At 40.7% G+C, this 18,462-nt stretch overlaps 1 protein-coding gene across 3 annotated transcripts in view; it reads right to left on the bottom strand.

The window, feature by feature from the left end:
• LOC101543562 (protein FRA10AC1) overlaps positions 1–18,462 on the bottom strand; it is a 73,218-nt gene that overhangs the window by 52,026 nt on the left and 2,730 nt on the right. The window contains exons 3-8 of one of the 3 annotated variants that reach the window (XR_008627065.1): positions 17,477–17,725; positions 14,761–15,000; positions 12,693–12,782; positions 8,693–11,292; positions 2,181–2,333; positions 1,367–1,476 (exon numbers count right to left, since the gene is read on the bottom strand). The gene's annotated coding sequence lies outside the window, so the exon portion shown is untranslated. Of the gene's footprint in view, positions 1–1,366; positions 1,477–2,180; positions 2,334–8,692; positions 11,293–12,692; positions 12,783–14,760; positions 15,001–17,476; positions 17,726–18,462 lie in introns of those variants that run through there. The other 2 variants (XM_055119379.1, XM_055119380.1) reach the window with 2 other exon arrangements.

Below are 18,462 nucleotides of genomic sequence, written 5' to 3'. Positions count from 1 at the left end.
AGGGAAATGAAGGTAGAGGAAATTTAACAATTTGCTTTAAACTACACAATATTAAGGAAACAGGAGCCAAGACTGAAACTGGATTTCCTGTTGCTTCATTTTTTAATTTTTTGCTTTTTTACCTTTATGATTATAGGTTATATACTATGTTGACAGTAGTGTAAATGCTTATGATCTTGAGGTATACAGTTACCACACCTCACTACCGCCAAAGTGCCTGAAGACCCTCCACCAATGACTGAATATCATTTCTAGTCCACCATATCATCATTCCCTCACTCCTTCCCTATTTGGTTATCTAGGTTTGTAATCTAAGGCTAAAGATTTCTCATTTTGTGATACTATTCTTTTCCATGTTTTATTTTTCTAAATACCACAGATGAGTTAGATCATCTATCATTTGTCCTTCACTTTCTGACTTATTTTCCTTAACAGAATACCTTCCATTTTGATCCAAGTTTCAACAACATGGAAGATTTCATCTATTCATATATCTGCATAGTATTCTATTGCATATAAAACCAGTAACAATGATGGGTCTCATTCCCCTGACCCTGAAAGAACCTCCAATGTGTCACCATTGGAAAGGACAAGTAAAGAGAGGCTTCTAAAATCTCAGGGCTAGGACGAATGGAAATGTTACTGGGACCACTTGAGAAATTCTATGATCAATGGGAGAATGATGATGATATATATATATATATATGTACATATATATCACTTCTTCATGTATTCAGACATCATTCAGACATTTGAGTTATTTCCATATCCTGGCTGCTATTTTTAATACTATCAAAGTCACAGGGCCCTGAAGCCTGGGCTAATAAATTGAGATGAGATGAGACAGATAGCAGGGACTGGTGATAAAATCAATCAAAAGAAGCATCATATTGAATGTGGAATGGAGTATTTCAACATTCAATGGTTGGCAGGGCAATAATCTGTGAACTGGACAGGAAGAATCTCAAGGGACGGCATTATATAGATTGAGCAACCTATATGCATATAGTTAATAGGACCAGATCAGATTGTTACTGTAAAATGAGACAGGAAAGAAACCATGGAAGACATTGAATTCCTCGCACTCATGCCACATATCCCCCATTTCCTTCTGTCAGTTACTTACATCTCAATTTATTTACCTTCAAGCTTTATTCATGGGCTCCATACAAAGACTAGTCAACTGTAGATCCTGAAGGAATGTCTCACTAGGCTTCTACAGTTTTTCAGACTCAGTATTTCACCCAATGGAATTGAAGAGTCAGGCCCAGTATGAACTGTGAGTGGCTTTAGAGACATGGCTTTTTACAAGCTTGTGGTATTTAATGTTGGCAGTGACAGGGCAGAGGGGCCAAGAGTGTCTCACCCAAATACTGCTTTTCCTTTCCACTTCTAGCACTTCTGCTTCTCTCAACCTCTGATCTCCTCTGCTCTTCTAGGTTCTAGGTTCACTCAGCTTAATGGAAAACAAGAGACCTTTAGGATGAAGAGAATATTTGTGTCATTAAGGCTCAGCCTACAGGATGACAAGTAACTAGAGGAGAGGTAAAGACAAAACCAGAACCCAGGTCTCCTAATGCTCTCTAAGCCAGTGTTTCTCATTTTGGGGCCATATGCCACCCCCTAGGGTGACTTGGATGTTCCAAGAGGGCCACAAGGTGAAAGTGATATGAATGTGGGTGGGGGGCAGGGGGGAGCACCAGACTAAGGGACTGACAGAAAGGATGCAGGGGTGGGGTGCCTCAGAAAAGAAACAAGTTTGAAGGGTTCATTGGGGAAAAGGTTGCAAAACACTGCTCTAAACTACAATTTTTTAAATTTTTTCTTCCATGGAATACAACTTGAAACAAATTCCAGACATTAATTTTTTTTAACTTCAAAACTCTCCAGTATCTATGTATGTTCATGGGAAAGATAAAGGCCATGGGAAATGTGTGGACATTCAGAGATTGCTTTAAAGTAATTGAATAGCATTCTCTTAGTACAATTTACTTAAGAGAGGGGAAGATGAAGATTTTTTTCCATGATGTTAAGGCTGTCACCAGAGGCGACTGACCACAGAGACTTTTCTTTAGTTCAATCTTTATTTCCCTAGGAACTGCATTAAGTAATTCCTGACTTGCTTCCCTTTGCTTTGGGGAATCAAACGTGCTGAAAGGCAAAGACCTTATCTTATTTACCTCCGCAGTCCTTCTGGTTCTTTGTATTGTTTTTGGCACATGGCTTGTTCTTCGTAAGGTTTTGGCACAGGGCTCATGCTTCATAAACATTTGCAGAATGAAAGTGCATACAATAGCTCTCATAGAATATTTTTGCAGCTATTCCCTTTGCCGCTTAAGGGGGGGAATGAAAACAGTGAAAGGAACATATCGCATTAATGGAAGAATTTAGAAAACTGCTTTTTATAACAGCTTAAAGTATGGACTCAAATATATAATTCTGAAATAAAAGTCACACAGTTGGGAGCAAGAGTTAGGATGCATGCCTAGCATGTACCCAGCCAGTCTCCATCCCTGCCACCACATAACCTTCTGAGTAGCTCCCAGGCCCATAAGTGAACTGACAGTCAGATTGGTAAAAATTCACAGGAATGGCCTCCAGACCCACCACACACACATGGGTCTGAACAGTTGAATCAAATCTCATGAAACAAATTAAAAGCCCAACACATAGAAATTTTGGCAACACCAAATAAAATGCCAAATTGCATGTCAGCCAATTTCCCTTTCTAAAATCAATGGGTGGCTTAGACACCCAAAACAAAATGTCAGAATGGTATTGACTTACAATATTTATAAGAAAACTACTGCTTACTTTCCTGTAGAAGTAAGAAAGGAGAAGTTTCCTAGACTCCTCGGATATTTGAGCTAAAAAGTTAAGTGAGCACTGGTGCCAACTGAAAATGAGGAGAAAATTTATGCCAAACACTTGGCACCAGCTGCAGCAATTAAATAAGCACCTGTCCGCTCTGCCGTCATCTCCTCGTGGCTCCATTTCTTCTGCTTTCTGGTCTTTTATTTTTATTTTTTTAAGAATAAATGCACCCCCATGACACAAGCACATAAATCTGCTTTCTTCCTTCCTTTCTTTTTTCCTTTGACTATTATTAACACCAACATCAACTGATAGACAGGAAAATTCAGAAAAGGATATCGTAAAAGCACTTTGATTTCTAAAACAGAGTTTTTGAGAATGTTGAGGGCCGGTGTAACCATAGCAATCAGCTCTGGGAGGAGAGCTCTGCGTGTACTGCTGCTACAGAGCAGCAATTACACCAGCCCAGGGAGACTCTGCAAATAAAGATGCAGATTTCATTTCTGGAAGCAAGATTTTTTTTTTAATGGGTTTAATTCTGAACTTTAGCAATGCAACAATATAGGCTCCTCTGCACAGATTTAAGTCAGAAAAAAATAAATACTATCAAACAAACAGTCCTCAACTGTCAGCAGCACAGGGCAAGCAAAGGCATCAATGAGGAATAAAAGGAGTAGCCGTGCTTTGAGAAGTTGAAAGGATTATGCAAATGTGAAAATGTGAGGCAGGTGTTAATATTAAACATGTTTATTGACATGCATCTAATAGAAACTAGATAGTACGCTTATTCATCCACTGGAAGTGAATTAGCTCTTTTCAGAGCCCTGAGCTACCATTTCTTTTCCACCCTTTTATCTTGCCTATAAAAGCTGGCTAATAATGCTAATATCAGAGGTGACTGGGAGGTTTAAATGATACTAGATGAGATAATGTTTGTGAAGCACCTTCCTCGGCGCCTTATATGTAAAAGGCACTTAATAAACGTGAATTGCATGTCAAAAAGTGAAAATCAAACACATTATCCTGGGAATTCTTCATACTGGCAGCCACCAGTAGATGCTTCACATTCAATTACATGTTTCTAAGAGAGAAAACTGGAAAGGTCACCCTCAACTGTACATAATCAGTGGAGCTAAATGCTTCTCACATGGAGCAAACAAGCATGAAACAAAGCCTTCAAATCCTGGGCATCCACGAGGCTATTCACCTCTCCTCGTATCACTATCACTTGGTTCCAGAAGAAAACAAAAAAGCTGCCTTTGAATTTTCCCACATATAGCCAGACACCTGCAAAGCAGAGTCTGAAGATGAGCAAGAACTTCAGGTCACAGACAATAAACTCTTTAAGGCAGGGGCAAGTTTTCTGGCACTTCCTAATGCTGACAAGAATATTGGGTATATGACTTTTCCTGAGCGAGTTCAGCACAACCAAGATATGAAGAAAACAAGGTGCTTTAGGACAGCAAATTAATTGACATGTCTTGCTTCATTAGCCTCTGGTGCAAAGAAAGGTCCCATTTGCTTTATAGTCAAACCATTATGTTTCTGATGTTTAATCTTAGTGATCAGAGGAGTTAATTCTACTCTGACTAGGATTCTTGTCCTGATGAATAAGAACAAGTGCTCTAAGAATACAAAATCTCAGGGGGCTAATTAATCAGTTGGTTAGTATTACTTCAAGAAATAGAGGCCTGGTTACTAATCTGGTTAATGTACCAGAGGGCTCTTTTGTCTGCCCCTTGTGTTACTCTAGATTGGTGGCCTCCAAAGGGGAGCTGTCATAGAATGGGGTTGTTTGGGTTATGGCTATAGCACATGATGGCTGTGGATGGATTGGAAAGTTTTCTTAGGAAATGTCAGAAGAAAACATTTCTCTTTCTCTCTGATACCACATTCACCCTTGGAAACTCTTCACCAAACAAGAACAGACTTTCCCGTGTAAAGGCAATGTGACACCATTTCATGATACAGAATGTCCTGCTTCCATTAAGTAACACCCATGAACCTTTTGCCCCGAAAGCCCTGTCTATAGTGTCTGGGTGGCTGGATCTAGAGGTTGATCACTGGTTTTACACCATCCCAGAGAACTTTTCTTCATTAGTCTCTTCCATGAAGAGTCCGGAAGCTGAGCTAGAATTAATGAAGGCAATATCTGAGTAGAACTTTAAGGATGGGAAAGTGAAGAGGTGATGGACATATAACTAGGAAAGCAAAAAGTACCACAAAGACACAAGAAAAGGAGACCCAGAGAATCAGCAACTTTCATCTGACTGAATGCAGAATCCATAATGGCCTTGGAAAGTGGTCGATAGCATTGTAAGACACAGTTATATTAGGGGACTTTGTGGAGTACAAAAGGATCAAGAATAAAGAGCAGTTATTCTTTCTTTGGAATATGGTTAGGATACCCTGAAAATATATTAAATTCAGGGCAAGAAACCAATACCTACTTCTACCACTTGAGGGTCCTACAGAATAGGGTAGTTCCCAGTTGACTCCAAAAAGCTACAAACCACATTGGACTCAGACAGTCTTCCAAATAGACAGCTACCCAATTGTCAGAACAGCATCTCGTCCACTTTATCACATAACATGAACTAATAAATTCTACAATAAGAAAAGTTAAAAACATACTTAAGACTGTCACTGTATCACTATCATCCTGTTGTTCATCTATTTATTCAAGCGGGTGCCAGTAAGGTCCCAGCCCTGATATTTTAGTAACCTCTCCTTACTCATTTTTCCCAATGATTGGAGGCTCTTTTCAAGGTCAGGGGAATAAGACCTGTTATTGTTACTGTATTTGGCATATCGAATATGCCACAGGGAGCTTGCCAGGCTCTTCTGTATACTTAAGATTATCTAGGATAAATAGAGACATAATTATGGTCATGAGAGTGAACCTAAAAATATTATTTATCTTGATTGATAAAGAGTACATTTATTAATTTATATTTGGCCAAAGAGTGTGTGATTGACTGTGATTAGCAATTTTTCCATTAGTCCTCCTTAATCATAAAGCAGAAACACCCTGTGCATTATAAAATCCTTCATTTTTCTAGCCCTGTGCCTCATTTTTCTAGACCTTTTGGAGATATTCTTAGTCCTAAATGGAACACAGAGCAGGGAACTGAAAAACATCACCTGTAGTCTCAGGTGACACCTGTTCCAGAGAACATGCAGATGATGACATAGGAAATTGTGTTGAAGGTTCTAATTTCCTGTCCACAAACTTAAAATGTGGTAGATGTTTCTGCTATATGATAGCAGAATCTCAAGGAAATCTTTGAGAACAGTGCAGTGCATGAGGGAGCAGCAGCATAATATCCTATCAATCCTATCATCTAACACATCAGGAACAAGGACCTACCCCTTTGCTGGGTATGTAATGAAGTATGTAATGAAGGTACCATGTATGTAATGAAGGTACCATGCTTAGTACCCTGTCCTTCCCACAACTGTCTATATTTTCAAGTGATTCTTGAAAATAATAATGTTCACACGTTACCTTGCAAATTGCAGAGAATTCTCAGACTTGGGGAATGTGCTCACAAGTGACAGTTTCTTCTCTGGTTGCAAAACCTAATAAGCTAGAGTCAGGTTTGAGGGCTTACCAAGAACTTGTGCTAATAACTCATGCTAGTTTTACCACTTACTTGCAGTAGGCTAGTAGATAAGTTTCTTCAGCCATACAAAACCCAGTTTGTTTGTTTGGCAGTGCTGACACCAGCTCTTTGTTATATTTTTTGTTTGTTTTTTGGGTCACACCCGGTGATGCACAGGGGTTATGCCTGGCTCTGCACTCAGAAATTACCCCTGGCAGTGCTCAGGGGACCATATGGAATGCTGGGAATCGAACCCGGGTCGGCTGAGTGCAAGGCAAATGCCCTACCACTGTGCTATCATTCCAGCCCCAACACCAGCCCTTCGAGTGATCTCCCTTGCCCTGTACAAAACCCCAAACCCAATTTAATCTGCAAAATGGAATTAATGGGCTTAGTTATAGTAGAGAATATATTCACCAAGCCTTGCTTCCTTTTCCTCTTGGTCATATGCTAGTGAACAATTTCCAGTCTCCCTTTCAGTTAGGTTGGTTCATGTGATTGAGTTCTGGCCAGCAGAATGTGGGAAGTGATGCATGCTCCATCACAGTCTAGACTCTCTCCCTTTATATTTCTGTGGTATGTAGAGTCCAGTAGATGGCTCCAAGATTTAGGGGGGTGTAGACATGACCAAAAATTCAGCCTTTACTATCTTAAGTCACTGAGACTTAAAGATTCTCTGTTATGGCAATTAGCTTGTCCTAATTAATATAGCAATTGTGCACTTCAGACAAGATAATTTATTTATAATCATAGTGTCAGGACTATAGCTTTTCTATGAGGGGAAAAAGCACTGGAGGATGGACCAGGAAGGTAGCCCAAAGGGTTGGAACACATGCTGTGCATGATGAAGCCTTGAGTTCAATCTCTGACAATGTATCATTCTTGGAGCAGTGTAGCAAGAAGGTTCCCTTCCAGGCACTGCCAGGTGTGGCCCCCAAACAAAATAAGACCGAAACTGGGGGTTAAGGAGATGCTTCTATTGGCAAGATCATGGTTCTGAAATGAGTCAGAAGTATGAGGGCATCGTTATTGGCACTGCTCATCCCAGCTCCATTTTTGCGTTCCCTGCCTTCCTGTATGAAGGCTACAAGACTGAGTTATATTCGTTTGAGAACTGACTTGGACGAGCAGCACAATCTGCTCCACTAGGGAAAACATTTCATAAAAAAAACTGTTCCTGTCGAATTTTCATAAAACTTCCAAATTTTAATTAGACATTAGAGAACCAGATGGGTGGCAAAAGGAATTTAAGGTAATGAGGGAACAAGTGTTCATACTCTAAGGTTAAAATCAATAGCCATGTGTCTAGGTGGTTCCTTAACAAACTCTGAGAAGTTTTTAGGGTTGCCTCTCTGGCCTCCAAACATTTCCTCCATTACATGCCCTCAATTCCTGAAAATTATTCCTAGCAATCCATTACAATCACATGTCACTTCATGTACTCTCCCTTAGACTCCCAGTTCTCTTCTGGCGTGATAAGGCTGGACTTTGAGTTTCAACATATCTCATGTTCTATAAGTGATCACACAGCTGATGAGGATTAGAGCAAAGACTGTTAACATAACCTGTTTTCAGTTTTCTTTCCACTATACCACAATTATCTATGCCATCCTTAAACCTTTATTCCTGGAGAGGTCATAGGGCAGGTAATTTGCCTCATATATAGAAGCCAACCCAGCTTCTATCCCTAGCACCATAGATCGTCTTCCCAGCACTTTCCAGGAGTGAATCTGAATATAGATAAAGTTAGGAGTAAGACCTAAGTACTGCTTAGTATGTTCCCCCCCCCCCAAACCAAGGTAAAATAAATAACAAAGGTTCATTGCCTTGGGTCAAATGAGTCTCTTAAGTAATTGATCATTCAAATGAAATTTTACTTGAATCTCATATATAAGTGGAAGTATTTTATGAGAAAAGGCTAGAAGAGGGAAATCTTGGAAAACTACCAGCTGTAAAGCCCTAGAAACATAGCATAACCCGTTAGGTTAAAACAGGTAATCCCTATTTCATTACAAATCACTTGGAGGAATCACTTACTGTCAGTTATTCTGTGTCAATTATCAACTAATTTCCCAACTGAATTAAGAATATAATTAAGGATCCATATTAAAGGATCCTGTCAATATATGGCAAGATAGGATAGAGAAGAATAGAATAAAGGATTAAAACAATTTAACATTTTTTCTTCATTTTCTCTGACATTTAAGCAATCAGATTTTTCTATAGCTAATAGACAATTCAAAGGAAAATTACAATCTAAGACCTTATATTACCTTTTCTTTTTCTCTTCCTCCTCCTCCTTCTTCTTCTTGAATTCTTGAGAACTGACTTCTCCTTCTCCTTCTCCTTCTCCTTCTCCTTCTCCTTCTCCTTCTCCTTCTCCTTCTCCTTCTTCTTTGGTTATATTTTATCTAAAATTATCATCTTTGTATTTAGGAACTATTAGCATTCCTGTACTTGTCAAAGAATACTTGTAATTTTATTTAGCTTTGGGACCATACCTGATGTCATTCAGGTGTCAATGGTGCTCAGATAGCCATGCTGTGCCAGGGATCAAACCAAGAGCTTCTGAAAACAAAACATGCACTCTGGTTCCCTGAACTATCAACCGGCAAAGCACACTTTTTGAGAAGTAGAAATAAAACTCATAAATGTTGAGATACCATATTTGAAAGTGTATTCAATTAGTTAGGAAGGATAGTAAACTGGTACTAAGGAGAGTGATATGAATTGAATCATATAGGGACTGGAGAAAGAATGTTAGAATAAAGTTAGGTTCAACACAAAATTGCTTACTGTCCAAAAGCTATAGAATCACTCTCTGGCTCCTGATCCAGTTGCTGAATGGCCATGATCCTATAGACTCAGACACAAATCTCAGAACCCAGCATCTTTTGACAGAAATCCCTCCAGACTTAATTATTAAAATTCCAGAACTCCAAAATTGTGCGGCTGCTACTGCGGCCATGCAACATCATGTGCTATTCACAATCAGCAATAGAAAACAAAGTGTCTAATGTTGCCTTTTAGGCAGATCTAAGTGTTGGGGGAAAATATCACATAACAATGGTGGGTCCGGTGTCAAAATATTGAATGTAATTAAAGTAGAGAGTAATGTGAAAATCGTCTGCGGCACAGGTAGGGGGAGGATGTAGGATAGGGCTTATACTGGGGGGTTTGGTGGTGGAAAATGTGCACTGGTGAAGGGAAAGGTGTTTCATCACTGTATGACTGAGACTTAAACCTGAAAGCTTTGTAACTGCTCTCACAGTGATTCAATAAATATATTTAAAAAGAAAAAAGAAAAACTACCTGATTACCTCAATCTGTCACAAGAAGGTCCTCCAATAAATTATTATTGTTGTTGTAGAAATTATTATTATTATTAATATTATTGGGCTGGTGCAATAGCACAGCGGGTAGGGAGTTTGCCTTGCACACAGATGATCTGGGTTCAATTCCTCCGCCCCTCTTGGAGAGCCTGGCAAGCTACTGAGAGTATTTTGCCCACACGGCACAGCCTGGCAAGCTTCCCATGGTGTATTAGATATGCCAAAAACAGTAACAACAAAGTCTCACAATGGAGGCATTACTGGTGCCCACTTGAGCAAATCGAGGAGCAACGGGATGACAGTGATACAGTGATAGTGATTATTATTATTTTTTTAAAAATAGCTATAGAATCAGAACTTGAGGATTATGTTCTCTACATTACAGAATTTATTTATTTTTCTCTGAAATCTAATTCTCATGGGGCAGGGGCAGAGGGAGATATCACCTCTTAATTATGTTTCTTCACAGTTTTATGATTTACCCTCAGAGCTGAGTTAAGGGACCTATTCTAAAGTCCAGGGAGTTAAGAGTACAGTGTGCTGAGAAGACATCCATCCCAATCTCACTCCTTGTGTCCCATGCACCAGGCCATGCTTCTCTTCTCATCCCCTCTCCTTTAGTTATTCACAGCTGCAGGATAAGTACCTACGTACTAAGATAGGGGAAAGATTGGAATACCTAAACAGGGGCTAAGTGCTTTCTTACATAACCTCATTTCCTTTTCATAGAAATTGTGTCAGGAGGTTATCACCTGTTCTCCATTCAACAGATAAGGAAAGCTGAGCCTGAGAAATGTGGCTAATCTCATAAAATCTTGCCCAAGCTCACTTGTTTGGTAAAACGCAATGTCAGGACTTGAGTCGTGGTTGTCCCACTAGACTGTGTCCTACTGGACTTGGATGGCTCAAGGGATCCCTTAGAGAGTCTCTGGATCCAGGATCAGGTCAACTTCAGTTATTTCCTTCTATCAAATACCATATGAACAACTAATACTGCGTAGACCTTTTAGACAAAACTTGCCTCACAAAAACAAGACCTCAAGAATTATCTATCATTTCACACACATAATGTATCAAGGAATATAATGATAAACAATTGTCCATAATTTTATATACATCATGTATTAAGAAATGCAATGATAAACATTTGTTTGACTTCAAACTGATTGTTTATCAGTTGAAGTCAAACAACATGGTCTTGAGTAAGCTGATTAGGATCTGAGAGCTTCTGTTTGTTCATCTGGAGGGAGAGAATGGTAATGTCTTCACTTGCAAGGCATTCTGAATAGTTGAACATCTGGCCTGTAGGAGGTCCAGCCAAGAAGTACTGTCCCTATTGACCTCTCCCAGCCATCAGGAGCAGTAGGGGAAGGGCCACATGGGGGCAGGAGTGAGTTTGGTGCAGAAGCCTGATGCTTTCCCACTATTGATGCTTATTCCTTCCCAGAGCCAGCAGGGCATGAATCTCTGGTCACAACCAATTCCGTCATACCCTTGTCATTTTCTGGGGTTAAATTCCAAGCTTCTAGGTCATCATTTCCCTGGAAAAGAATGGGTGTGATACAGGGCACAAAGTCACGGGTAGCAGTGGGAAGCATTTTGTTCTTCCAGAGTGAGAGGATATAGTCAAACAATACAGAGCCCTTCTAAAGGAATAAGACAAAAGCTTTTGCAAAAGCCTGAAATCTGGAACAGTAAGTTCACATTTCCAAAGCAGGGTGAGTCTGTTTCAATGGTTTACCTTTAAACTTTAACAGAATTATCTTACTAATTAATGCAACCATCTGAATAATTTAAATAATTATTAAAGAACCAATATTTAATAAAGAATAAATAATTATTATTTTAATCTTAAAACAAAACAATAATGGTAAATTCATGACTTGAAAGGATGAGGGAGTATCTATTTCAAGTGAAAAATGACTAATAAGTAACAGGAATGATTCAGGCACAAGGCAAAAGTAATCATAATTTTAACTTTATATTTCAATATGCAAGGCCACACTAGAGCATTACCTCTCAGAACCATTGCTTTTCTTGAGCCATACCCCAATTTAGGATTATACTTGTTTTATTTCCTAACAATCTTCTTTTTCTTTGCTACTCAAGTCTAGCTAGTACCTACCATGGATTTGTTTATGTTTGACACTTGCTTCCAAAAGGTTCAAATATTTTTCCAGGAAAAATGCTCAATAGCTAAAAATATGAGCATTTTGATAAGCTCATATATAAAAGTTTATCAAGACTTTTAGAATTTCTGTATACTTTGGATTTAAATTTTAGCATGTATGCACATGCTTGATTAATGAACATCAATGTATTTACCATATAAAAATGAGAAAAACAAAGCCTTTCTAGGCCAATATTTACAAATTTTTTATCTTATCTGAGAGAGGAAATGAAAAAGTTATAGAATAACATAGCGCTGTCCCCCACGCTCTGTGAAGAGTGTGATTCCCGGGTACAGGTTTGACCAAAAAATAAAGCTAGATTGTTAGTGCTATAAAAATGAAGAAACGTAGGTCTAAAGAAGTGAAAAGCTTTATCCAAGGCCACCCAGCCTTTTCGTGCTTCTTGCCAAAGGATGTTTGTCCATTTGTTTTGGATTCTGTATGGAGTGTTCAGCTTTCCCGAGTTAATGGATTATTGATTACTGTTCAGGAAAATGCACAAAGAAGTTTTTTATGTTCCCCAAAGATGAGAACTCCTTTTGTTTCTTCTCACTGGGAATGCCAAGAGCATTTAGAGGAGGACATTCTTTGTTGTGGAGGTCCAAGACTTTTGGAATGTTAGTATTCTCTAGTCTCAATGTTGCAGTCAGGGTGACAACAGAAATGTCTTTATGCATTTCCAAACATCTCCTAGGAAGGCAGAACTGCGCTTAGTGGTACTCACAGCACTGGGTGGAAATTCTGGAACTCAAATAATGTGCTGTCCTTACCTTCTTCCTTCCTAGTATTCCCAGAGTCTTCTATAATACTCTCCTCATTCAATAATAATTCTTTCCTCCATGTTGAGATTTCTTGAACATCTAGGAGTACATAAGAATGTTGTGTATCGGGGCCAGAGTGATAGCACAGCGGGTAGGGTGTTTGCCTTGCATGCGGCCAACGCGGGTTCGATCCCTGCATCCAATATGGTCCCCCAAGCACCGCCAGGAGTAATTCCTGAGTGCAAAGCCAGGAGTAACCCCTGAGCATCGCTGGGTGTGACCCCCCCCCAAAAAAAGAATGTTGTGTATCCATTTGTCAGTTTCCTATACATGGCACAACATATAACAGTAGATGGAAAGTGTCAGGATTTGAACTCAGATTTATTTGAGCTTACAGTTTTGTGGTTTTCTCCCAAATAAGAGGAGATAGAATAAGACTAGGGACATAGAGCTGTCTCTGAACTTATCATCTAGGTTATCATTCTATTTGCTTTCAGTTCATAGGATTATAGAGCTTTCTGAAGATAGAGACTGAATCTGTGCATCTTTATGCCCTGTACCTAATAGACAACTCATAAGTACACACTGATTCATGAGTGAATGAAGAACAACTATGAGCATAGCAAAAGAAGTCAGGTACACAGTTCCAAATCCTCAAGGAGTGTACAGACTCTCCCTTTCTCACACATCTTTGATACATCAAAGGAGTATGGAGAGACCAAACTATTCAAGGAAAGTTTTTAATGCTTCTGACAGAAGACACAGGAGCATCTGTCAGTAAACTTTTAGAATAAATGGTCAAAAATCCTTGCTATATGGTTTTGGAGAGATAAAGGCCACAAAGCTGTTCTGGTATGGCTTGCATCCGGCATTGTTTTTTCTCAAGGTACTCTTGGCAGTTTAGGAAGCTCACTTCTGGGTTTGAGAGAGTTGGTCTAAGTTTCTCAGAATGCTTAAGTGTCTAACTACTCTTCATCACAGATGGCTGGACCTAAGATTAACTACTAGCTTCCTTTGTTTTCCAGAGAGAAGTAATCTACCAGCTTTAGTGTAATGTGAAATTTATTTTTCCATTGACTTCTATCCTAAAATTGGAGATGCATTCACATACTAAAACAGCACATTTTATTTTCAACCAATGGCAGGTGCTACCGTGCTTCAAATCTGAGCTATCCAGAAGTCCTTATTCAGTTTTCTTGAATAGCTTTGTTCTCCTGTGTGCTTAAAATTTAAAACTTGAATTTGAGAGTCAGATAAACTTGAACTGAGTTTCAACTAATAGAATTTGTGTGACCTTAGGTAAGTTACTCAATCTCTTTGATGATTCATTTATCTTTAACATGGGATAAATATAGTAATAATATTATAATTTCTTGGAAAAAGAGTATGAGGGCTCAGAATCACTGCTTTAGAATTAATTCTGTCTCTCTGTCTCATCTTAAAATTTTCCACGAGGTATTCACAACTTGGTTCTTCATGATACCACTCTTAAAATAAGGATTGTCAAATTTTGCTGCACTTTTGAATTCCATGCAATTTTTAAAAGTCTAGTGATTTCTAGGTCACATTCTAGACCAACAAAATCAGAATCTGTAAGAATGTGACCCAAGAATTATGAATATATGCAGATATATATTTGGTTTGGGGGCTATACCTGCCAGTATCCAGTAACTCCTTCTGGCACAGTGATTGAGGTCATTCCTACAATGCTTCAGGGACTACGTAGTACCAGAAATTGAACCTGGGCATCCCATGCCCGCAGCCCACTGAGTTACCACTCTGAATCATTAAGTATTTCTTAAAAAGTACGCCAAATTATAGAAGAGGCACTTCAAAACGTACACTTTAACATTTAAAGACAATCTTCAACCCAATGTCTTCCTTTAAACACTAAAAATTACAAAAGATATATTGAGGGGCTCCCCAGTAATGCCTTAGGATTTTGGAAACACTCCTGGCAATATTTGGTGGCAGTGTGGTACTCAGGTCAGTGGTATCTGCCATCCTTTGAGTTATTTCTTTGGCTCACCAAAGATATTAGAATGTCAAACTGTACCCTCTATCTACTCCTACTTACATCTTCATCCATGCCTCAATTATATCATTATTCTCTAAAGGAGACCAGATTAGTCTACATATGCCAGGTAGTGAGTCTTCTAGAAGTACTGAGGACCGCACATTGCATGAAGTCTCTGGAGGTCTGTGTCCAACAGTTGATATCAAAGTAAGAACATCCAGGTTAGAGTCCAGAGTCGTCTATCACTAGATACAGGACACTGGGTAAGCATCTTCATCTCCTGAGCGTTCATTTCCACTTCTATAAAAGAAGAGAGTCAACAGTGTTATTATTGATAATATCTAGACTGTAGGGCTGTTCTAAGGCAACATGGGAGTTCAAAAGAACAGTTAGCACACATTATCCGTAAGAGGCATCTTTGGCCAATGTTCTTAGTTTCTTGGACCATGAGAGTTGAATCTCCTGGTTGAACATTCAAGACTCATGGGCTGAATTATCCTTTGAGAAATTTTCTTTATCTATTCAAATCATTCTTATCAGATCCTGGAGCATGCCCCACATCAAGAGTCCCTGACCCCACAAACAAGAGCTGCGTGCCTTCTGTCCATACTCTCTGCCTCTGGCAATAACACCCAAGTTTCCTTTGGGGAGTCACCCCTCTTGCCCTCTTGGTAGGATTGCCAGTCAAGATGCCCAACCTGCCCAGGGCAAATAGGGAAGCATCTGACCAAACCCAGCCAGCTGGATTCTTTCCTTTGGGCAGGAAAGGAGGATCAAGAACTGGGAGGAATGAATTCACCTGAGGTTCTCGCCCATTCGCACCTACAGCCTAGATCCCTATGCTCCCACAAATTTCTCCATTCCTGCAACCTGCTTGGGTAGCCCTCCCTCAGATATTGGAGTCTCTATTACCCTGGCAATAAGTTTCTTTTGGGCTATGCTAACAGAGTGGCTGTCTATCACTTTCTACCAAAAAGTCCTAAGTGACACTGTATCACTGTCCGTCCGTTGCTCATCGATTTGCTCGAGCGGGCAGCAGTAACATCTCCATTGTGAGACTTGTTACTGTTTTTGGCATATCGAATACGCCATGGTAGCTTGCATAATATCTGCCATGTGGGCGAGATATTCTCGGTAGCTTGCCAGGCTCTCTGAGAGGGATGGAGGAATCAAACCCGGGTCAGCTGCATGCAAGGCAAACGCTCTACCCGCTGTGCTATCGCTCCAGCCCCCCTAAGTGGACACTTCTAAGTAATCCTTAAGAACTGATCCTCTGCCCACCTCTCAATCCTCTTTTTACCTAATTCTGATAAAGTTACCAGGTGTTGAATGCTTTCCATGGGACCTGCCTTCCCTACTTTATTGTCACTCATACTCGTATCACCCATGCAAAGAAGGTGCTGCTTCTACTTTTTCTTATCATTGCATCATTACAGAATCAGACACAGAGAGCCAAGCAAGTTGAATATGGACACACAGCAAATAAATAATAGAAATGTTGATCCATTGGGTCTAGTTGCTGTCTTCATCAGTATATAAAAAAGTAAGATTACTTGGGATGGAGATTCAATTGTTCTTTCTCCTTTGTTCCTTCATTCCTTCTTCCTTCCTTCCTTCCTTCCTTCCTTCCTTCCTTCCTTCCTTCCTTCCTTCCTTCCTTCCTTCCTTCCTTCCTTCCTTCCTTCCTTCCTTCCTTCCTCTCTCTCTCTCTTTCTTTCTTTCTTTCTTTCTTTCTTTCTTTCTTTCTTTCTTTCTTTCTTTCTTTCTTTCTTTCTTTCTTTCTTTCTTTCTTTCTTTCTTTTCCTTCTCATAAATCAACTGTAAGAAATAAATTTTAATTCACAATCTTGCACAAACACACACATACATACACACACATACTCATATGTAACAAAGGCTTCACAAGGCCAGGGTGACTCTTTTTTTTTTTTTTGGCTTTTTGGGTCACACCCGGCGATGCTCAGGGGCCACTCCTGGCTCTGCACTCAGGAATCACTCCTGGCAGTGCTCGGGGGACCATATAGGATGCTGGGAATTGAACCCAGGTTGGCCGCGTGCAAGGCAAATGCCCTACCCACTGTGCTATCACTCCAGCCCACAGGGTGACTCTTATAAGTGCAGCATCATCAATTTAGGATCTAAAACTATTTCGTTCCTTAAAATTCTGCTTATACTCATTAGAAAGACTTGGGGATCTGCTAAAGATCAGACCCATAGCTTCAAAAAGACCCTGGCCTATTGAAAAGGCCGCTTAAACTGACACCAGTTTGCATGTCTGAGTGTTTGTAAAAGGAGGCAGGGCCAAGCTGGCTTCTCTTAGGCCCAAAATAACGATATGTTTACTTGCACAATGTGTGTTTCCTAGGCCACGCCAGCCTGAGGGGAAAACTGGGATCAGAACCCAGGCACAGGCTGTTCCTCTTTTTCTCTGCTTTCAACAGCTCTCTCAGAATCTCAGGCCCCCCTCCAAGACCCTGCCCAATTTTTGAGGAGGCCTGGGGATCGCTGTGCTGTGCTCCCAAACATCACTCCATAGCTTCTCCTGCTCACTACCAGGGCCATTTGACAGTTTCTGTCCTGTCTGCTCCTACTGACCTCAGTGCCGTCTAACCTGAGAGCCTAGATAGAGATACGGTTGGTGTCACATCCCTCCAGCAGCACCTGGTGCCACCGCAACTGGGTGTGGAGGAAAGTGGCCGTCTCCCTTCCACCGAAGTGGCCGCCAAAGTGAAGAGAACCCTCTTTGGTTCAGGGATCCAAAGTTGACCCTTCTTACCCTCTCTATATATATTCAGGGGCAGTGGGTTGAAAATAGAATCTCCATCCTGTATCCACATCCACCTTTCTTTCCTCCGTCTGGGACCTTGTCCTTGGGCAGGGTGGCAGGTGGTAGGGGGCAGGAACTATTCCTACTCTTCCCAAAAGTGAAGGTATCTTTCCTTCCCAGGAGATGCTGTGGTTTCTTCATGTGAAGAGACTCTTGGCAGGCCCACAGTCTGTCATCCAGCCCAGACGGGCCTGCTTCCTAGAGCGAACACAGATTTAGCGCAATCCATTTTTATGTGACAGCGTTACTTCCCAGGCATCGGGGTCACATGTCCCAAATTCAGTTCTGTTGCAAATATTAGAAGGATGGCGACAAGTTTCCCCCAGTCTCACACCTCATACTAAGCACGATCATAGTGAGTTTGCTCAATGATTCTATGTGATGCATGCAATGAATAGTCTCGATTTAAAGAGGAGAAAGCTGTGGTTTAGCAAGGTTAGTAGCCAGGTCAGGGTCACAAGGCAGAATGCAGAGCCAACCCAAGGTCCTGCTCAGCTGTTTCTGTAGAACTGAGACTGGGCACTGAGCCGGCCTCAGCCAGGCTTCCCTGGGCCTCCTTCCAGCTCTGCTTTCATCCTTCCAAGACCGCCTTCCCCCTCCCGAGGCCCTGCCCCAATGCGTTACCCACACACACACACATTGCCAAACCTTATCGTAGGGCCTCCAAGGCAGTGGGAACCCCTAAATCTGCATCCTCTATCCCTTCACATCCTCTCTGTGCCCCGTCGGGGAGGAGGAGTCACCCAGGAACCAACATCAGCAGGTACATCAACACCCTCTGGCAACCCCCTCCACAATTTCACGTAGCAACTTTCCTCAGCTCCAACTCTGGAGTGAGAGAGTGGTTCTGCTCCCTATAAAGACGCTCAGCATCGCGTGTGACAAGGTTACAACTTTGCCTGATCTCAGTGGGAGTTTCCATTGAATGGGGGAAT

This window comes from Sorex araneus, chromosome 11, assembly GCF_027595985.1.
Source record: "Sorex araneus isolate mSorAra2 chromosome 11, mSorAra2.pri, whole genome shotgun sequence".
Taxonomy (NCBI): Eukaryota; Metazoa; Chordata; class Mammalia; order Eulipotyphla; family Soricidae; genus Sorex; species Sorex araneus.
Note: the sequence above shows the minus strand (reverse complement) of the source record. Positions and strands in the feature narration are given on the sequence as shown.